Raw genomic sequence first — 23,337 nt, forward strand, 5'->3', positions numbered from 1 at the left:
CTTCTTCTTCTTCTTCTTCTTCTTCTTCTTCTTCTTCTTCTTCTTCTTCTTCTTCTTCTTCTTCTTCTTCTTCTTCTTCTTCTTCTTCTCTTTTGTTTGAAGGGGGCTTCAGGGATCCATGAAAGGATGAGTTAACAAGGAGCTATCAACGAAGTAGAAAGAACACTGGATTTGGAAGCAAAAGATCAATTTTCAAATACTGACTCTGCTATTTATTACCTGTGTGACACAGGACGAATCATTTCCATTCTCTGGGTTCCACTTTCCTTGTCTCTAAAATGAAGAGGTCTTTAAAGTTCCTTCTAGCCCTAAATTTATGATCCTGTGAAAAACTTCGCATTTTAAAATAGCAAATCATTATTAACGAGCAAACTTATTTATAGTGCAATATTTCATGTATTATGCTGGTTCTCCATTTAGGGATGAGGACCAAAGTTGTTCCATGGGGTTTGCACCATCACCTCTATTATTTTGAGATGTATAATCATAATCTAATTGTGGATATATATATATATATATATATATATATATATATATATATATATATGTTTCAGCTAAAGTTCAACAATAGTCACTAGCTTAGAGGCTGTCTGATGTTAGCATAAACCAAAACATTAGAAATAACCATCTCTTGAGCTAAGAACAATTTACCTTATGCTGCTAATTATGAAATAATACAGTTGTAAAATTGAAGGGACCTTCACACATCAAAGGAGTCTTTTCTGCTATTTTCCTGTATATTTTACATTGGCTACTAGACAGCCTCTCAAGCTAAAGTTGGACATTATCCCATTTTTGTACATTAAATGTAACATTCATTTCACTCCCTGTGAATCAAAAGAAATCTCTATAGAAGTGCTCCTGCCAATATCTTTGAATATTTGTCTTATTCTCATTACATTTAATGCTCTCTCATTTAAATGTTATTCTTTGTATGCCAAATGATAAATGCAGACCCATTGAAACATACATTTGTGTTCTGACTGGTTGACATATTCCATCCCTTGCTTCTGTCTCTGAAAGTGACTCTTTTGCAGATGGCCAAAGTGGGGTGGGTAAGGAAGATGTTTCAATCAACAGGGATGTTTCTAAAGCTTTGCTGAATGCTTCAATTTAAACGGTGCAACACCATCTTGGTCATTGTCCCTCAGCAAGAGCGGAAGCTAATGTGATTTTGCAGGCAGGACATTGGGATTACTCACGTACCATAAGCTGAATTGCTCCTTTACAGGATACTGCAGCTGAGAAAACAAAATGTGGGCCACATTATTCAAGTGCAACTCTGGCACACACAGAATTTGACTGGCTTTATAGGGTCTCAGAAATGTTATTGTTTTTGTCCTTACACAATTCTGCAATTGAAGTTCTTACATAAAGGAATATCCTGGGAATAGTGGTTAAAGTAAGAAAAATAAGTCGTTAAGTTTCTTCCTGTATGAGCCAGGGGATGTTGGAAATACTTGTCTCTTCTTGATTTTCCTGTTCTTCTCAATGGTGGGAGGATTGTAGTGTCTGGGGCCTTGAGTGTTGGTCCTTCATTTCTTTGCCACCATGGGGCCTTATTCATTATCTTCATGTGGTGTTCCTGTGTAGGCGCAGAAGCCCTGGGAGTGGCAGCACCTCCCAAACCACTTGTCATGCTTCCAGTCCAGCCCTTACAGTAAACTCCTGTGGAGAAGGGGCCAGACATTTCTACCAAGTGCCACTCAACTGCCACACACAAAGGACAGGCAAGCCAGCCTAAGTGAATCAGTAGGGCATCCTGAGACACACAAAAAAGAACATGTCCCATGCATTGGTCAAACCACCACCACCACCTTGGCTACCATCTCCCCACAGTTACTAATGGAGACAGCCTAGGACCTGGAGATCAAGAGGCTAAGGAAAGGAAATGTTTGTAGCCCAGTGCCCTCAGCCATCATCCTGGGAAGCAGCCTCTGGGGAGATGCAGCCTGGCAACTGCTCCTGTATGTGCTACAGTCATAGCTACTGAAGATCCAGAAGAGAAAGTTCTTGCCACTAAAATCCCTGGCACTGTCAGATGGTTCAACATTAGAAATAGATATGATTTTTTTTCCAGTGGAAATGATATTAAGGAAGAGACATTAACATCTGCTTTGCTATTGTACCCTAAGGACCATAGGATTTTTCCATCTGATTTACTGCTAAAATTTCCATATGTGTTTTCTCCTTTATTAGACTGGGAGGTCCTTGAGAGCAAGTACTGTCCTATCCATTTGTATCTCCAGTTTTAGTATAATTGCACTTAGTGTTTATTATATACTTTATTTACTCATTCCTTATAGAATAGACATAAAACTCTACATTTTGTATTTATGCTTTGTATTTGTTAATCATGAAAAAATACAGTTGTAAAATTGAAGGAGCCTTCACACATAAGGGAGTCTTTTCTGGTACTTTCTTTTACATTTTACATTGGCTACTAGACAGCCTCTCAGGCTAAAGTTGTACATTATATCATTTTTGTACATTACATGTAATGTTCATTTCACTCCTTATGAATCAAAGGAAATCTCTATAGAAGGATATAGGATCACATACATCAACCTGGCATAAAAAGTGCATATTCTACTTTTCAAGATTTTTAGAAAAGACTATTTATTCCAATGCTGATTGGCCTTTGGAAAATTCTTCCTTAGCATAACCTGATTGTAATAGTAGTTGTAGTAGTAGTAATAGTAGTAGTAGTAGTATTAATATTAGTAGTAGTAGTGGTAGTAGTAATAATAGTAGTAGTGGCAGTGGTAGTGATGATGGTGGTGGTGGTGGTGGTAGTAGTAGTAGTAATAGTAACAAATAGCATTTATATAATGCCTACTATGTGCCAGGTACTATGCTAAATGTTTTACAAATGTTATTATTTGATCCTCACAACCACCCTGGGAGATGGGTGCTATTATTATCTCCTTTTCACAGATGAGGAAACTGAGGCAAACAGAGGTTAAATGACTTGCCCAGGTCACACAGTTAGTAAATGTCTGAGGCTGGATTTAAACTCAGATCTTTTGGACTCCAGGTTCAGTGCTCTATCCATTGTACTGCCTACCTGCCTCTCTCTTATAACTAAATCTCATTTATCAATGCTAGTGAAAGGAGACCATCTTTCCATGGCCTCATTAATGTGAGACCAGAATATCTATGAATAGGGCAATTGAATTATGGAAATTGTACTATAATATTTCTTAATTCTCAATATTAACTTGAAACCAGGACTTTCTTTTTTTGTTTGTTTTTTTGGTCTTTATTAATTTGTTTACTTTTAGTTTACAAGATTCAGTTCCACAATTCCTTGAGTTTCAAATCTTCTCTCCCTCACCCAGCTCCCTCCCCCCATGGCGGCATACAATCAAGTGTAGTATCTGCAAATACTTTCACGTTGGACATTAGTCAAGTTATAAAGAGGGATTGTATCAGATGGAATGAACAATGGGAAAGGGTAAATAAAACCAAACAGGAAAAAGAAAAAGAGCAGGTAGTTTGCTTCAATCTGGATTCAAACTCAGTTCTTTCTCTGGATGTAGACATCTCCATCATGAGACTTTTGGGGTTGACTTATAACCCTGAATTGCTGAGAAGAGTCCAGTCTTTCGAAGTTGGTTGTTACACATGTGTTGTGTTTGTAATTGTGCACAAATTTCTCCTGGCTCTACTCTTCTCACTCAGCATCAATTCGTATAAGCCTCTCCAGGTAGATATGAAGTCCATCTGCTCCTCCTTTCTTATAGCACAATAAAAGATATTAGACCTTAATGATCTCTTTTTTTTGGAAGGCAGTTGGGGTTAAGTGACTTGCCCAAGGTCACACTACTAGTTTTTGTGGTGTGTCTGAGGCCGAATTTGAATTCAGGTCCTCCTGACTCCAGGGCCAGTGCTCTATTCACCATGCCACCTAGCCACCCCTAAACCGGAACTTTCAAAGCACAACTTTGAGGTTAGTGGTTGGAAGCAGCTAGATGGCAGAGTGAATAGGACACTGGCCCTAGAATTAGGATAGACCTAATTTCAAATCCCACTCAAATACCTATTAGCTATATGACATAAGGCAAATCATTTAACTTTTGCCTTAGTTTCTTCATTTGTAAAATGAAGAAAATTTTAAATAAAAAACATTTAATATATAATTATAACATATAATTTAATATATAATTATATATGATAATTAACATTTTATTATATAGTATATAACATAATTATTAATATAATACTTTAATATATAATTAATAAAATTTTAATATATAAAATTTTAAAAAATAATAATATGTACTTCCTAGGGTTATTGTGAAGATAAAATGAGATTTTATATATATATATACATGATGCTTTGTAAATGTTAAAGTGCTGTTGCTTTTATTATAATTTTAGTGTTCAATAGCCTAAATTTTGGAAATGATTACTCTCCTGATTAATTTATACACTGGTAATATGTCAAAAGTCATCCATCTATAGGCACATTATATATTTTGGCCTTGAAACTAAAAGCAAACATCAAGTGAGGAGAAATGCATCTCTCTCTCTCTCTCTCTGTCTCTCTTTAAAGCAATTGGGGTTAAGTAACTTGCCCAAGGTTACACGGCCATTTTTTTTTTTTGTGTGTGTGGGTGTTAAGTATCTGAGATTGGAACCCATAGATCCCAGGTCCTTCGAGGGGCCAGGGCTCTTACTCACTGGGCCACCTAGCCGCTGGAGAAATGCATATTTCAATAAATTCAGATGTATTTGTTTTTTCTCTTCACCTTGTTATGAAATATCTTTTTATAGTAAATGGGTAAAAATTAATAGTTTCAGTTTAGTCACATGAATGTGCTTTTCATCTGAGATTGATTCAATTTGACATTTTGTCCAATTTTGCATATTTAGTCCTTATGAGCTACAAAATAACACATTTTCCTCTCTTTTTTCATGGCAAATCTTTAATACTTTCCTATTTCAATGAGAATTGGAGAAGTTACTTTGAGGAAGGAGACAGTTTATTTTAAAAATGTCAAAACTATGGATCTTTGATTATGTGAGTACTGACATTTTAGAAAAGAATGCACTGTCTCCCAAAGTAAATAATGATGATTGGAATTAGCAGTTGGTAAACATTGCATTTCTCTCCTTTATTTGCATATTTTATAAATAAACTTTCTGTTATTTTTGGTATAAGTTTTCTAAATGACAGCATGGGCTGGCTTCTGTTTCCTGAGTGTTTTGGGAAAGGCAGAGTTGGATAGGAAGCAGAAGTATAGCTGGCTGAAAGAGTCATATCTAGCAATTTTGACACTTGGGGTATTTCAATTAGAGGCAAGGGGACACGGCCTGATGATAACAGAAACAGGGACTCAGGGAGATAGACCTGGGCAGGGGGAAAACAAAGTCTAGCAGGCCACAGAGGATGTGGCTGAGGAGAATGCCTGCCATCTGGTAGCCTCTGTTTGAACTGATTATTCTTGCGAAGTGCAAAGTGTGGTTATTTCTATGCTGTAGATAGGCTATCAGTATCCTTTAAATTTTGGCCCCAGTCACTCTGCCCTAGTTACAGTTCTAATAGGAGGGCAGCAGTCCTAATCAACCAACAAAGTAGAGACTGTGGGGCAATAAGGTGCTTATTTTAATTACAAGCATCAGTATACAACAGACAGCTTACTGGAGAGTCCTTGTGGAGCAGAGTTGATTATGCACAATACTATCCCTGTCTTTTCTTCTTCTTCTTCTTCTTTTTCTAGTATCATCCTCAATGTTTTTTTGTCTTGCCATTTGTATTTTCTTGAGATGCCTAACCTTGTTATCCCTTAAAACCATAGATGCAAATTTATAGACCTAAGCTCCAAACCTATTTCCCAACTTAAATATCAGGACCAGTTTCTGCTGAATGAACATGCAAAAGTAATTGTCTACATCAAGTCTGGAGTTAAAAATTTTCATTCAATAATATATGATTGGGTCATACCAAAGCCCATTTAATGTCATGTGATTCGTGTTTAGTGTTTCCAGTTCTCCAAAGCTGGAGCAATTGAAATGTTCTGGACTTCCTAGGGAGTCTGTCACCACTAATTAATAATAATAATAATAGTAATAATAGCTATTGACACATGATACTCTTTATTTTTTATTTTTTTTTAAGCAATTGGGGTTAAATAACTTGCTCAAGGTTACACGGTCAGTTATTTGTGGGTGTGGTGCTAAGTATCTGAGCCTGGATTCGATCCCAGGTCATCCTGACTCTGGGGCCGGTGCTCTTACTCACTGTGCCACCTGGCTGTCCCAATACTCTTTATTTTACAAAGAACTTTACATATATGATCTCATTTCATCCTCACAAAAGCCCTGTGAGTTAGGTTGTATAGACATTATTCCCATTTCACAGATGAGACAACTGAGGCTCAGAAAATTACCAGTGAGCATTTGTTACAAACCTACTATGTTCCAGACACTATGCTTGATGCAGGAGATACAAAGAGAAAAGCAAACTAATCCCTGCCCTCAAGGTTAATGAACATGCTTATAGTCACACAGATAGCATGAGATAGAGTTTGGATTTAATTATAGTTGTAAATTCACTTTTCTTTCCACTAGACCACAACAGTGCCTAGCACATAGTTGGATGCCTAATAAATGCTAGTTGATTGATTGGGTTCAAAAATTACCACAGGCAACTGAGGTATACTCACTATATACATAGACTCTAACAAAATCACCCGTGTGTCATGTCTTATGATGTAGAACTGTATTTCAAAAGTCTGCCATATTCAGGGACATAAAAATAATTTACAAACCTCCAACCTCCATTCTCAGAAGAGACATACATAAATGACTGAGTAACTGTAACTTTAGGGGCTAACATTTTTCTTCTCAACATATATATACACACACACACACACACACATAATATATATGGTATATATGTACGCATGTATATTTAGATATGCACACACATTATATAATATGCAGCATTACATACTGACTTAAAATAGTTTAACCAACTAGGAAAAGCAGAGGGTAATGGATAATGAGTTGACTTCAAGTTATGAATATATGAGTTCAAGTCCTATCTGTGACAAGCACTGTACTTGTAACCCTAGGCAGGACAATTAGTTCCTCAATACTGTAATAAGAATGTAAATTTTAAAGATCTTCCCTGCCCCTAGGCTAATGTGCACCTGAAGCCTGGGGTGGGGGAGGCTTGTTTTTCAGTAGATACTTCTTGATTGGCCAGTGAGTCAATAAGGTTGTTACATTCTCTGAGCCAGGAGAAGGCTATATAAGCCCTGATGTGTAGCTTTGTTTTTGGGACTCACTTTGAGAGGTGTTCTGTGATTTGATCTGAATTCTGGGAAGCCGTTGTTGAGAGTCCCCCGGCTTTGAAAAACCCAGAATATGGAAACCCAGATGTTGGCTGGGTATGGATGTAATGGTTGAACAGTTTGGAAATCTGTCTACTTGATGTTTCTGTCTTGATAATTATGCCTGTATACTTTGAGGTTCAGGGTGCTGACCTTTTCTCCTGAACAAGGTAAACGATATATGTCTGACTGATTAAAGTAAGCTTGTTAACCCATTTTGAGTTGCTTTCCTTTAACAAAGCAGATCCAAGAACCTGTGGTAGCTGCAAACCCTGAGGACGCACTTGGGGTGCTTGCTGCAACAAAATGGCGTCATGAACAGGATCTGCAGAGTAAAAGGAAAGTATGGGGGCTGGGATAATTGTTTGTTTCCCAGTTGTGGTAGCTGTGATTCTGTGGAGCTGTGGAGCAGGAGAGAAGAATGGCCTGCATGCAGACTTTGCTGAGCTGAGAGCGGGAATGGTGAGCTGCCTGCATCGGGACCTGGGCAGAAGCCAGGAGCGGCTGCCGCCTGCGGGAGGAGAAGGAGCCCAGGAGTTCGGAATTCAGCCACAGGAAAAGATAAGAACTGAGCAGCAAAGCAGGGGCACTGTGTGTGTTTCCTGGCTGCTTCCCACAGTTTGGGACCCTGGGGGAGGATGGACTTGTGACTATGGTGGGTGGGATGAAGTGCCTTGGATCCCCAGGGACCCCACCTTGTTGGTTTTGTTGCCCAGCCCCCTCTCTGTGCTTGGAAGCTGGGGCTGGAGCTGTGTGAGGGGAAGGACACTCCCCTCCCCCCAGAGAACTTTATTTGAACTCTTGTTTTCAATTGAAGTAATAATGCTATGTACTTTGTGTTTGTTTAAGGCCCAGTGGCCACTTTGATAACTTTAGTTCTGTATCTCGAAAATGTAACCTAAGAATGTACTTTGTGTTTGTTTAAGGGCCAGTGGCCACTTTGGTAACTTTAGTTCTGTACTTTGAAAATGTGACCTAAGAAATGTTCAGTGCTAATTCAAAAGTAAATTGTCTATGCTATGGGCATGAAAGATCTTGGGGCCGAATGTAATAAGAATGTAAATTTTAAAGATCTTCCCTGCCCCTAGGCTAATGTGCACCTGAAGCCTGGGGTGGGGGAGGCTTGTTTTTCAGTAGATACTTCTTGATTGGCCAGTGAGTCAATAAGGTTGTTACATTCTCTGAGCCAGGAGAAGGCTATATAAGCCCTGATGTGTAGCTTTGTTTTTGGGACTCACTTTGAGAAGTGTTCTGTAATTTGATCTGAATTCTGGGAAGCCGTTGTTGAGAGTCCCCCGGCTTTGAAAAACCCAGAATGTGGAAACCCAGATGTTGACTGGGTATGGATGTTGGACAGTTTGGAAATCTGTCTACTTGATGTTTCTGTCTTGATAATTATGCCTGTATACTTTGAGGTTCAGGGTGCTGACCTTTTCCCCTGAACAAGGTAAACGATATATGTCTGACTGATTAAAGTAAGCTTGTTAACCCATTTTGAGTTGCTTTCCTTTAACAAAGCAGATCCAAGAACCTGTGAGCAGGCACCCTGGGGACACTGGGGTGCTTGCTGCTACAAATACTCAAGACAACTCACTAAGACTCTAAATTACAGAAAAAATGTAAAAAAAGTTTCCTAATGGAGCACTCTGGAGCTCCCTTGTGATAGTAATGGCAATTAAAGATTCCCCTGTATTGGCTTGGTTTTCAAATTGATTGTGTTAAAACCCAGAGTTTGTTAATCCCACCTGTGGGATGGACTTTTTGATGTGAAAAGAAAGTCCTGAACTGGGAGGAGCTGGTGACGTAGATTTGGAGAGACAAGAGAGAGGTGGAAGACCTTTTTTTTGGAAGCAGCACCTCGTGGAGAGAGAGGCTAAGAGAATTGCTGGTGGCCGCTTTGAATTGCCCTGGACTTTTGAGACCTGCCCCCCTGAGCTGCCAAGGACTGAGGAGACATGGCTGTTTTGCTGGTACTTTGTCTGTCTGTTTTGATGTTGTTTTGACAGATTTGTCCACTGGTGAAAGACTGTCCTGTTGAAGAAGTCCTGGAACCTGGCATTTGGTTAAGAAGCCCTGAGACTGTCCTGCAGACAGAGAGTGAATACTGTCCACCGGTGAAGGACAGTGCTGTTGTTGCAGGGGTCTGGAGACTGTCCTGCAGACAGAGTGAATACTGTCCACTGGTGAAGGACAGTGCTGTTGTTGCAGGGGTCTGGGAGCCTTTCTGTTGATTCAGAAGCCCTGAAGAAGGATTTTCTTGTTGTATGTTTACAGAAATCCTAGGAGAGGGTTTTGCTAATGTTTTCAGGGGTTCTAGGACTGTTCTACAGACAGAGGATGAATTAGTGAAGAGACTGGCAATGTATCTTGTGGCCTTGCTAAGCCTTGTCTCCCCAGGAACTAAGATTGCTGAGAACTTGCCTCCTGTCAAGATGAAGAAAAGACCTCCATTTGGGTATTAAGTGCTGTGTTTAAACTTGATGTAACTCTGGGGTAGATTCAATTGTGATCCAGGGGTGGGGAACTTTTGACCTTATGTTTGGAAACTAATCTCCATTTGAGAAGAGGGACTTTGTGGTGGACTAAATTAAGGTATAGCCTAGGGGTGGAGAAGTATTTAGAACAGAGACTTTGTAATTGATTGAATGATTGGAAGGTCCTGGGGTGGGGTAGTACTTGGAGATTATTTAATCACACTTAGTAAATGTTGTATTTTGAATGATGTCATGTTTTGATCTTCTCTGTTCTGGGTTTGTTACTGAATAAAATGGAGAGCACCTATGCTGGTGTTCTGAACCTTGGGAAGTTGCCTTTCTTTTGGCATTACATTACATCCCTACATCAGTGAAATAACAGATGTGGGTCAACTCTCCTCCCCCTCTCTTCACATTCAAAAACACCAAATATGATGTTCATCCATAAGTCAGTAAAACAAGAACACTGGTCAAAAGTCTATATTTTTGCACATATTATATACTTAAAATCAACTGTGTGTCTTCTTCCAAAATGACAAAACTGGACAATTTGCTGGACCTCGTGTGTTGGGACACAAAGCTACTTTCAATCCTTTGCCTTTTGACATTATGATTTCATCATACTACTACTCTATACCCACATGCAGTATGGAGAGCATTATTCTACTTTGGAAGGTTTTATTTGCCTCGGATTTTGCAAGTTTTCCAAAAGAATCATAAAATTGAAGACATTTTAATGAACCTAGGAGACATCGCTTTATTTATGGTCTACTTAGGCAGTTCTTGTGCAAGGGGCCCTCTTTTGCTTTTTCCAGGATAGTAAAATGGCCAAAGAAAAGCATATCTGAGTAGGAGAGGCATGATTGGAATGGCATTGTTCCCAATAATGACAGTTCATCATGTAGCAATAATTTACTGAAATATTTATAAAAAGCAAATTTCTGGCAGTAGTTCAGACTTGTCTTCCTCCCCTCACAGCTACCATTTCCACAGTAAGTAAAAGTGAAGTCATATTTTTCCCTTTTTTTTCCTCGTTATTGTATTGTAACAAAATACTGATAGGCAGAAAAATCCCTCTTTTTTACCTCTATATTTTTTTTAATTCAAAGTAAGTGCTTGTCTTTTGATACCGTTTTCTTGAGAAGTATTAACCATAATTCCAAAGGGACCTCAGAGTACCTGGTAACTCATCAGGATATCCATGGTATTGGTTTTCCCATGTTTTTCCAGAAAATTACTGTTCTCAGAATCCCATGTTCTCTTCATTGTTGATCTTTGAGTTTCCATCTTGAATGACAAGTGGGGAATTTTTTAAAACAGATACAGCAATTAGTTTTGACCTGAAAAGGAGAAATATTTCTTTGCACTAATAAGAATTGTTATTAGTTGTTGCAGAAAACAAAAATAAAACTTTCATTCAGATATTTCCATTTTGATCCAGCTGCTATGATTTTCTTACTGTCAAACAGTAGTGATTGTTGTGTTAAACCAGTAATAGAATAGAGGGTGTTTCCTAATGGGGGCACTCCAAAACTCCATTTATCAATTAAATAACAGTTCTAGGTCAACTTTTCTTTCTCTCACCACATTCACACAACAGTAAATATTGTTTTCTTCCCTAAGTATATGTTCAGAAGTAATTTTGTCAATCACTGAAACAGAACAGAATGTAGGAATGTAATCAGGGGTGTGTGCTGGAGCCAGGTTTAATCAGATCTAGCCAATTGTTAAATTTTCATTTAATATTTACACCTCAGAAAGAAAAGTAGTTACAAATCAGGGTTTGATTTATTGTTTTGTTGCTTGTCTAGATTTAAGAAAGTATTAATAATTCAGATTAAACTTAAAAGTGAATATGCATGCCTCCCTACCGCCAATCCCTAGAGATCCTGGTTGTTAAACATTTACTAGCACATTCCTGTATTCCTCTGTAAATGTTGCCTGAGTTTATCAGGAGTACAGAAGAAGGCTCAGGGAATGATGTCATCTCCAGACTGGAGGCCTTGTGACTATAGGATAATAATAATAATTGACATTTACATAGCTCTTTCAGGTTTTCAAAGTACTTTATATCTATTGCCTCATTGGAGTCTCATAATACTCTTGAATAGAAACAATTGTTATTATTATTACTCATTTCTATTTGCATAGTCAAATTAGCTCTGATAATATAAACTCTATAGGTGACTAAATAGGTGAGAAATCAGTAAGTTTGTTTTCAAAATTAATGTTGGTTTGAAGTTTTACTTTATTTAAAGTGAACATGGTAACTAACACTTGTTGCTTTGGGACTTTTGCCTTGGTGCAGAAGAGAATAGATATAAATGAGTGCATATGGGGAGTTCAATTACATTCATTTCAACAAACATTTATTAAGCACAGTTCAAAGTACCATGCTAGGTCTTGGGATCACAAGAGAAAATAACAGTTTTTCTACTCGATTATAAAGTCCTTGAGGACAGGAACAGAATCACTTTTTATATGTGTATCCTTGGTAACTTATGGGTGGGAATTATTGAATTAATACCTGGATTTTTTCAGAAGCCTGTAGGTTGTTCAGTCTCTGAAGGACATTGTTGATGAATGAGATTGCCCAAATCTCAGGGTGTACATGAGATCCTGGGTGGAGACCCCACACAACTAGAGAACCTTACAAAGAATTTAGTTGAAGGTGAATTCTGGCCCATAGTGTTCCACTTAGCTAGGTCTGAGTAGAGGTGGACACCCTTTTGCCTTGATTGCCCTAGTCAAGGGTAGTATGGATAAGAGATAAATCTTTTTGTTCAAGACAGAGTGATCAGAATCTTGCCCCCCCCCAGCTCACTTATCATTAAAATATCCATTCTTCTCATTAATTGTTAGCCAATCAGAGTTGATAGCACCCTCAGGAACACCCACTCTTCCAACGGCATATAAGCACTGAGTAGGTTCCATGAGGGGTCTTTGGCATTCAAGAGTGCCCTGATCCCTTTTATTAATTATATGCTAGCAATGGCTAATAAAATGATTAATTACTCAGAAACTATGTTTCTAGAACTTTTTGTACATCACATGTTACTTTGTATATGTTAGGTGCTTAATAATGACCTTCGAATTAAATAGAGATGTTCACTTTCTACCACAATGATATAAGAAAGTTTGACTGTTTGTATTCTCTCTGTAAAATAAAATGACATATGTGTATAATACTCCAGAAATTAATACCCATGAAACAAAGTGAGTAATAATACAGTAGCTGACATGTATTCAATACTTTAAGGTTTATAAAAGCACTTTACCAAATTATCTCTTTTGATGATCATAGCAACCAGATATGGTAGGTACTTCAGATACTAGTATTAATTACTCACGGTAGCATTCAATTACACTCTTGGAAGTCAGGGCGTATTTTTATTTTTGCCTTTTGTATCTTCAGCACCTAGCACAATTCCTGGCATATAGTAGGACCTTAATAGATACATTTTTTGAACTAAATGGAATCATCACCATTTTATAGAAAAGGAAACTAATGCTAAGAAAGTTTAAGTCATACATCCAAGGGCACATAAGTAGTAAGTTCTATAGATTCAAACTCAGGTTTCTCTTAACTCCAAGTTCAGTACTCTTACAATATCATAATGGCTGGCACCGGTTATGCTGGACTGGTTATACCTGGGAAAATAAAAAAAAATTTAAATCACAAAACTACTCAAAAATTATTTTGAAGATTGAGTAAGTGATAACCCAGTTGATAACACAAAGGGTTCTTAAAGTAATTCTTAAAGATCTGTAACCTCTACTCTTGGTCATAGAGGACTGTAGTAGAAATGTACTCCTAATTGCTCAGTGCATGCCCAGTTGTTTGAAGAAGATTGCATGAAAAAAAGTGTGACCAAATGAAAAGAGAGTAAAGCAGGTCATGGGTTGATAGTATGAAGTTCTTGGTATGACCAAAATCTGTGGGAATTTCTGTGACTAGGAATAAATTGTTCTTACTCTGAAAGGCACCCTCATGAAATAGATCTGTTGATCAATATAAAATCTTAGACAAAAATAATCCATATCCAGAATCTCTCTCTCTCCATCCATCCATCCATCCATCCATCCATCCATCCATCCATCCATTCATCCATATATAGTATATGTGTATACACATATACATTTATGTCACAATCATTTATTAAGCACCTGCTATGTGCCAAATCACTGTACCAGATTCCAGAGATACAAGGACGAAAGTTAAAGATGAAACAGTTCTTGCCCTTGGAAAGCTTACAATATAACAGGAAACAACATGCAAACATATATAAAGTAATCTTGAGGGAACCCCAGACTAGTGGCTGGTGATGAGGAATCCAGATAAGGCCTTCTGTAGAAGGTGGCTTTTGAGCTGAATATTGAAGTAAACCAGGGGAGGTGAGGAGGGAGTCCATTCCAGTCACAGGGATAGCCAATGGAAAGACAATACAGTTGGTAAGTAGAGTGAGGAATAGCATGTGCAAGAAATAGCAGAGAAGCCTGGTCAGGCTGAAGCGGAATAGGTAGGATCAGAACAGGTTGTGAGGAATTTAGAAGGACAAAGGACTTTATTTTTTATCCTACAGATAACAGGGAGTCACTAGAGTATATTGAATAGGTGGGATGATGCTATAGTGACTATACTATAGTAGATAGTATGGTCAGAGGTATACTTTAGGAGAATAATTTTTGTCAGATGTATGGATGTCTGTGAGAAACTTGAGGAAGAGATACTAATTGGGAAGCTGTTGCAATAATTTAGGCAAAGGGTGATGAGTCTGATGTAGGGCCATGGCTACATAAATAGAAGGGAACATATGGGAAAGATGCTATGAAGATACAAATGATAAGATTTGGAAACTGATTAGATGTGTGGGGTTAGACAGAGAAGTAGAGGATGATGTTGAGGTCGTGATTCAAGATGACTGGAGGGATGCTGTTGCCTATAAAAGAAATATGAAAGTTTGGAAGAGGGGTAATTTTTTGGAAGTGGGAAGATAATTTTGAACATGTTGCATTTGAGGTACCTACTAATTCAAATTCAAATAAAAAAATCCAGTATGTGGTTTTTGATGCTGTACTAGACCTCAAGAGAGAGGTTAGGATTAGATTTATAGATTTGGGGTCATCGGCATAGACATCGATAATGAGGTTACAAAATGAGAGATTAGAGAGAAAAAAGAGAAAAAAAACACCTAGAAAAAGGCCTTGGAGTACAACCCTAGTTAAGGAACATGCCATATCTAATAATACAATGAAAGAAACTGAGACAGAGCAATCACAAAGGAGGAGACCTAGGAGAGAGAAGTATTACAAAAGCACAGAAGGAGAATTTTCAGGGAAGTAGAACAATGTCTAAGGCTGTAAAGAGATCAAGGAGGATGAGAACTGAGAAAAGGCCATTGGACTTAACAGTTAAGAGATCACTGATAACTTAGGAAAGAACAATTTCAGTTGCATATTGAAATCAGAGGCCAGATTACAGAGGGCTATCTATACAAACAAGCAAATATGAATAAATCAGTATGTATGTATGTATAGATATGTCCAAAAGAACCCCATTATAACATGAATTCAATTATACTAAAAATCAAATCAGATTCCTCCAAATAAATAATGCATGGCAAAATCCTGATACAATATTATTAGCCTAAAGGTGGGAGAATGTTGTCTTTCTCATCAGCACCAGCATTCTATTTCCTTTTCCATAAGATTTTATTACTTTCTTTAAGCAATAATCCTGCTAGTGTTTATAAATAATTTACTTCATGAAAGAGGTTACTGGTAGTGAGAACAAAATCTAAATTATTATGAGTTTCTTCTAATTTAAGATGGATAAAAAAATCAGGATAAAGCATCCTGGATTTCCCAGTGTAAATTAGTGGTCTGCATGGTAGTAATTGTGGGGTGGGTGGGTGTAGGAAAGGATAATTTAATTTATAAAAATTCAATTTATAGAGTTTTCAAGAGTGTGTCTATCTCATAAAATGAACTACATCTGTATAAAATTAATTTGTACTAAGGTCATCCAGATAGGCAGTTTCATGTAATTAAAATTTGACATAACTATCCCCTGTTGTCTTAATAAAGTTCAGCTTGTACACTTGAAGTCTCCTATATGGGAGCTATATAGCTAATTATTATTTGATATGGCTATTCCTCAGAACCTGGAAGATAGCAGCCTGGGAGAGCTTAATGTTTTTTAGGCTAGAAATGGATTGTTTCCAAATTTAGGACATGATAGTCTTGGTACATTCCTTAAACTTTTAAATGTTATGAATAACCGATAGAAAGAACTAGCACTTTTTTTTGTTTAATAGATTTTAGCATCACTTTCTACTGAATAACTAGATTCATTCAGTATTGGAAACCTTTTATAATCACTTGGAGTAGATATCACATAAAATTATCATTGTTGTTGACTTTTGAATACTTTATTCATGTTTTAGCATTTTTCTACCTTTTAAAGTTCCACCCCACAGCATTTGCTACAGATAAACAATTCTTTCTTCAGTATGTTCACAATAGATATTCTTTTCATAGTTTGATGGAGCTGTCACTTTATTAATTTTGTTTTGTAAAGAATTATTCACCTCATTAGAAGTATGTCAGGGGTGCTGCCATCAGGTGGTGGTAATGAACCCTAGTCATCTGAGTCAAGCTCCAAAGCATATGCTTTCTATTATCAATCCATCAAAACCACTAAGCATTAATTAATATTAATAACAATAATAGCTAACATTTGTATAGTTCTTACTATGTGTAATAATAATCTCATTTGATCTTCACAGCAACCCTGGGAGGTAGGTACTAGTGAGGTTAGGAAACTGAGAAAAACATGGGTTAAATGACTTGTCTAGGGTCATACATCTAGTAAATGTCTGAGACCATATTTATACTCAGTTCTGCCTGACTCTAGGTGCTCTATCCATTGTGTCTAGACACTAGATTAGGTGCCAGGCATACAAATACAAAGCGTGAAAGAATTCTTACTTCCCTAAAGAGCTTACATTCTAGTGGGGGAGGGAGCAAGCTGTTGTTCGTCCTTTGTTTTTGGAAGAGGACCAATGATATCGTGGGGTGAGGTCTTGACTTGTGTGTGAATTGTACTTAAGTGAAGCAGAGTTGCACAAAGTCATCAGTTTCACTATCTATTCCAGAATCATTGAAGTCCAGTGGCAAGACAAAAGTCAGGATGACTGGTGATGGCCCGGGGTTCAGTGGATGACCTTGTCTTCTTTGGTTTCTTACCCAGCACCTGCTTCAGCTGCCTTCATGGCTGACAGAACACATTGTTCTCATCTGCCTATTCCACTGGGTGAAGTCTTCACATACTTGGGGTGGACATTTCTCTATAAACAGTTTAGTTCACTTTTCTCAAATAATTCCCAAGTGTTTCCCAGAATGATTGGATTAATTTACAACTCCATTGCCAGTAACGGTGTATGAATGTTTCTGTTTCCATGTATCCTCTCAAATGTTGATTAATTCTGGTTTTTGTCATGCTTGTTATTTTGCTTTATGTGAAGTGAAACTGGAGAGCTCTTTGAATTTGTATTCCTTTCATTATTAGTGATATGTAGCAATTTTTCATATTATTGCTGACAATTTCTCTCTTGAAAATTTTGTTCTTCTTCCTTGAACACTTAAATATTGGGGAAAATGGGTCTTGGTCTTAGGTTATCTTGCTACATATCTTGTATGTCAGGCTTTTATCAGAAATATTTGATGTACTTTTTTCCTCATTTTCTTTTTTTCTTCTGGATGGATTGATTATATGTGTGTGTGTACATATATGTGTGTGCATGCAAAAGCTTTTACATTTTACATAGTCAAAGTTATCTGCTTTCTATATTATTATCTTTCCTATCTCCTTTTTTAGTCAAGAGTTCTTGTTAGCCATTTTTTTTGGTGTTCTGTTCTCTCCTAACTATTTTCAGTGATATGGCCTTTTATTTTTATGTTGCATTATCTACTTGGAATTTGCATGTGGTATAATGTGCTGGTCTTAACCTGTTTTCTGTCAAACTGCTTTCTGTTTTTTTTTTTTTTTCAGAGAGAAAGGACATTTATTTCCACAGCTCAGTCCCAACTGTCCCCCTATGAACTCCCAGCTATGGCCATCACATCTGGTACAGCCAGGCAGAAGTCCCTGTCAAAGAATGACCCTACGAGACCCCATAGAAGTGTGGGAATGTGTGACAGATCACTGAGTTTGAGACCTCAAATCAAACAAGGGCCCTTGTTCACTGCTCTCCTAAAAGAAAGGCTCAGTCCACAGGCCCAGGGTCTGGGATATATGGACATTCTCAAAGACTGCATTAGGCCACCTTTAAGTTGGGGAGTGCTTTGAGGGACCCAGTCAAGAGAAGGGAAAGGGTTACCATAAACCTCCTTTGGTCTAAGGGAGGGGAAGTGGGCCCCAGGGGGAGATGGAAGAATGGGGAAGTGAGGTATCCAGGGCTGGGGGCACTAGGGCAAGTGACTGAGATGGAAAGTAGCCTCAGGGAATGGGAGAGGGAACAGCAAAGGTCAGTGGGAGAGCTGGGTGACTGAAACACAGGCAGGCAGATTGGTAGCTAGCCAAGGCCTGTACTAGGGAGCTGGCGGGGAGGGTCTGGGCTAGAACACGTTGAGCATGTGGGCAGAACGCTGATGGTGCCAGTCCCGTAGGCGAGTGTCATGGGGGCTCTGCAGCTCCAGGACATACTTTTCCCTGGATTTCTTCGACTGCTGTTCATCAGGGTCTTGCATGAACTCTGTGTCTGTGAGGTGGGCTAGGATCCGGAAGGATCGGGACTGACCAGTCCCGGGGCGTGGCTGCCAATCCTCCATGTTCTCTGTCAGACGCTTTTTGCTGGCATCAGGGAGTGGCCGAAGGGGCTGTCCATTCTGTTGGGGGGTGAAGAGGGGTGAGGGGACCGTGCAGGTCCCTGGCTTCACCCCTGTGCTCTCAGCCGGCGAGGCAGCCCCAAACGGACGGGCGGTCTTGTTGAGGGCAGCACTGGGTGTGAAAGTATAGCGTGGGGGTTCAGCAGAGGAGGGTGGGTCCTTCTGGGGTCTGCTCACAAGGGGCTGGGCCCTGCTGAGGCTGAGGGTGAGCTGCTCTCCGCAGGCCCAGATCTTGTTCTGAGCCTCAATGTGGGTCAGGTTGCTGGTGTTCTCCCCATCGATGCTCAGGACCCAGTCCCCCACACCCACTCCAGCCAGAGCCGCCTTGCCCCCTGGAGTCAGCCGAGAGATGGAGAGGGGCACGTTGAAGTCCTTGCCCCCTTGTAACCGGAAGCCCCAGGGGGCTGGCCCATCCAGTGACACCTTGTACGGATTCATGGTGCCAGCTGATCTGTTCCTGGCCGAGCTCGGGGCGCCGGGCTGCTTTCTGGTTTTTCTGGAAGTTCTTGTTAATATAAGGAATCATTCCTGAATATTTTATATTCTTAGGTTTACCAAATACTGGGATACTGAGTTTAATTGTTTCTTATCCATGTTTAACCATTCTGTTCCACTGATCTTTATTTTCTCTTTATTACCTAACATAATATAATATTGATGATTACTACTTTGAAAAATAATGTGTGGAAGTGCTATTCTTCTATTCCTAATTTTTCATTATTTTATAGTCATAGGATCATGAATTTAGAGCTGGAAGGTAATATAATATATTACATATATTCTTATTATTTTATTTATATTACATTGTATAGGATCATGGATTTAGAGACCATTTATTTGATCCCCCTTCATTTTATAGAAGAAGAATAGAGGCTCAATAATATTAAGTGACTTGCCCAGGTTCACATAATTGGTATATATCAAAGGAAGGACCTGAAGATATGCGTCTTCTTAAGGCTAGCTCTCTATTACACCATTTTCCTTGAGTTTCTCAGAGTGAGTTTTGTTATTATGTTGTCTAATAAGAGTTGCCTTTATTTGTAGTAATATAATAAAATATGTAAGTTTAGTGTCCTGTTGAAAGAAAAGACAACAAAATTAGAATTATTTTTCATACCATATTTCTCATTTTCTGATGTACTAGAACATATCCCCAAACCATGTCTCCTATATGATTTCTTCCTCTGGTCAGGGCATTTCTGTCAAAGAAATGAATATGTAATTGGAAAGCACTTTATTCATGTTTTGTTCTGACAGCAACTGGTTTCATTGTGTTATTTCTCTAATAAGAGGATAATTTCCTCTAGGACAGGGTCTTTAACTTGAGAGTTTTAGGTATCTTACAGAGTGCCTAATATGTGTCAGGCAATGTGTTAAGTGCTGGGAATACAAAAAATGACAAAAGACAGTCCCTACCCTCAAGGAGTTCACAGTTTAGTAGAGGAGACAACATACAAGCAACTATGTACAAACAAGATAAATGCAGAATAAACTGGAAATAATTAACAGAGGGAAGACACTAGAATTAAGGGGGATTGAGAAAAGTTTCCTACATTAAGAGGGATTTTAGTTGGAACTTGAAGGAAGCCAGAGAAGCCAGAAAGCCAAGACAAGGAAGAACATTCTGCCCCAGGGCAAGACTGTCAGAATGTCTATAGGTGGGGCTATGGAGTTTTTTGTTTGAGGAACAACCAAGGAGGACACTATTACTGTATAGTAGAATATGTGGTGGGAGAGAGGTAAAAGGTACGAAAAAAAGACTGTCAAGTTGGGGTCAGGTTATGAAGGGCTAGTTGTTCATTAACTATTCAATGTCATTTTAGAATGAAAACTAATCAAGGAGGAGAAGGGAAGTGAATAAGTATTTATACAGTATTTGCTTTGTGCTAGACACTGTACTAAGCACTTAAAAATATTATCTCAAATAATACAAATGTTAATAGAATGCTCCGGGGATCTGCATTGTGTGATATGTTTGTCAATTATTTGGTTAAATGCATAAATATCTTGTTTTTCATATTTACATATGACACAAAGCTGGAAAGGATTGCTAACTTGGAAGTCAGGATCAGTATCTTGATAGATTAGAACAATAGGCTTAATAAAAAAAGAAATTTATTATTTTTTGCATTCAATTTATTTATGAAGATTTTTTAAAAATTTGATTTCGTTTTTTCAATTAACAAAAATCTTTTTTCTCTGTCCCCACCACTGAAATGGAAAGAAAAATTACCCTCTTTTTTTTTTTTTAACCCACATATGTTTAATTAAGCAAAACATATTCCCCACATTATCCATGTCCAAAAATAAGTGCCTCAATCCATGAATCCATCACCTCTATGCCAGGAGTTGGGTGGCATGTTTCACAAAATGAAATTTAATAGGAATGAATATATAGTCTTATACTTGGGTGCAGAAAAATTTTTAAAGGTAAAAGATAGGAGAGAGATAGTGAGACAGCAATTCACTGAAAAAAAAATCTTGTAACTTTAGTGGATTACAAGCTCAATATGAATCAATAATGTGATTCCAGCAAGCAGAAAAAAACTAATGTGATCAGACTTCATTTAGAAAGCATAGTGCTTATGACTAAGGAGATCATAGCCCCACTATAGTCTACCCTGTCTAACTATATTTAATAATAATAATAATAAAGGCAACAATAATAGTTAGCACTTATAAATTGTTTTAAAGTTTGTAATGTATATTACAAATCTTATCTCCTTTTTTTCCCCCCCAAAACAACTCTAGGAGCTAGATGCTATTGTAATTGTACCCACTTAACAGATTAGGAAAATGAGACAGACAGAAGTGAAGTGACTTGCTCAGGGTTACACACATAGTATATGCCTGAGGTGGGATTTGAACTCAGTTCAGAGTTTCTAACAGCACTCTCCCAAAGTGGAATGGACTGCTTTGTGAGATGGTGTTTTCTTTTTTATTCCAATATCCTAATACTCCAATGAATCTGTTATCTTATCACTGTCAGTATTCTTTGGAGCACTGTAGACCATGCTGTTTATTCCAGTCTATGCGTTCATGTCCTTCCATAAATTTGCAATTGAGGCATCTAACTAACATGTTAGGGACCTTCCTCATGTTTTCTTTTTTTTTTTTTTTGTTTTGATTTTTGGAGGGCAATTGGGGTTAAGTGACTAGCCCAAGGTCAAATGGCTAGTTTTTTGTGTTAAGTGTCTGAGACTGGATTTGAACTCAGGTCCTCCTGACTCCAGGGCCGGTGCTCTATTCACTGCGCCACCTAGGCGCCCCCCTCATGTTTTCTTGACTTCTGGAAGATGCCAGTGGAGCACATGGACTGTCCTTCAGTCATCCCTATTTTTAACCATGTGACTAGCTTATTTTCTTTTTCAATACTTTTTTTTTAGTTGAAATATTTTATACCATTTCTTCTTTGTAATGTTAGCTGCCTGTCCACACCTACCATGTGCCTTTTCATTGTCCTTTGAGTGATACTTAACTTTGATTTTTTTCGAGACTAATTATATATTACTCCACTAATCACAGCCATATATTACTGGAACAATGTTAATATTAAAAGATAGATTTTTGCTTAAGAAACTTGGGAACGTTAAAAGAAGTTTGCAATTTATCAAAGGCTAACTCTCCTTTTGTTCAGTTCTAGGCACAACTTAATTATCCATTTGCCACGTCTGTTAGAAATATAATGTAATGGACACTTAAAATGTTTTTAAAACGTCAGTGCTCTTTTTATATCACAATCATTTCCCAATAACACTTCATCCAACACATCCCTGCCTTGTAAAAAAAGATGACAACCAAGCAAAACTGACATCTGCTGCATCTGACAATGCCTGCAATATTTCACACCTGTCTCCTACCACCTCTGTACCAAATGACTGACTAGTTTCCTCTGTTTTGATAAATATTTTCCTGTTTTCTGTTAGGTAGACATATAACGTAACCCCAATCCTAAGTTACCATGCAACTGTCTTGGTGTTATTCTCTTTTTCTGTCCCCTTCATCCCCCCACCATCATGGAGTATTTTAACTTTGACTACTTTTAAACTTTGATTTGTTGCTTCATTGCATTAAAATCTTGTTAGCAAATGTTATCATCAATTTAATGATCAAGTTAGTAGTCAGATATATGTGTTTTTTCCCAAACCACTTGCATATGCAAAACAATAGAAACAATTTAAAAGATTCCATCAATATTCGTTTTTCACAAAGATCAGAGCCATACTTCTGGTTCGCACAGGCTTAAAAACTGAATAAGGCCTTTGAGGTCATCCAGTCTAAGCTCCTAATCTTCTTTAATTAAAAATGTTTTATTAAAGCTCACTGCTTTTACTTACATTCATTTCCCCAAGCCTCCTGCCCTGGTCCCTCCCTATAACAGAACTTTTCCTTAGAATAAAAATCATACATTTATTTGATGACCTTTTTTATACTTCATCTCCTACATAATTCCTAGTCAGCATTATGTTGTATACTCCTCATGTCTTACTAAACAATGACTGGATGACTTCTTATCAGGCATTTGACAGACGAAATTCTTAGTATGGCAGAGATTGGACTAGATTGCATCTAAGATCTCTTTTAATTCTAAAATTTGGCAATTGCTCAATTAACATGAATAACTGGGACTT

The 23,337-nt window shown here is 37.9% G+C and overlaps 1 long non-coding RNA gene and 1 pseudogene across 1 annotated transcript; one reads left to right on the forward strand and one right to left on the reverse strand.

Annotated features, from left to right (window-relative positions):
• Positions 1-7,112: 7,112 nt before the first annotated feature.
• Positions 7,113-8,834, forward strand: LOC138152885 (uncharacterized). The gene is made up of 2 exons (XR_011166218.1): positions 7,113-7,513; positions 7,720-8,834. It is a non-coding gene; the product is annotated as an uncharacterized lncRNA (long non-coding RNA).
• Positions 8,835-17,852: 9,018 nt separating this feature from the next.
• On the reverse strand, positions 17,853-19,202 carry LOC138153157 (PDZ and LIM domain protein 7 pseudogene; annotated as a pseudogene).
• Between the last annotated feature and the right edge of the window lie 4,135 nt (positions 19,203-23,337).

The sequence above is a fragment of the Petaurus breviceps genome, unplaced genomic scaffold, assembly GCF_028583685.1.
Source record: "Petaurus breviceps papuanus isolate PSGF00001 unplaced genomic scaffold, PetGlider_PUasm1.0 90977, whole genome shotgun sequence".
Classification (NCBI taxonomy): Eukaryota; Metazoa; Chordata; class Mammalia; order Diprotodontia; family Petauridae; genus Petaurus; species Petaurus breviceps.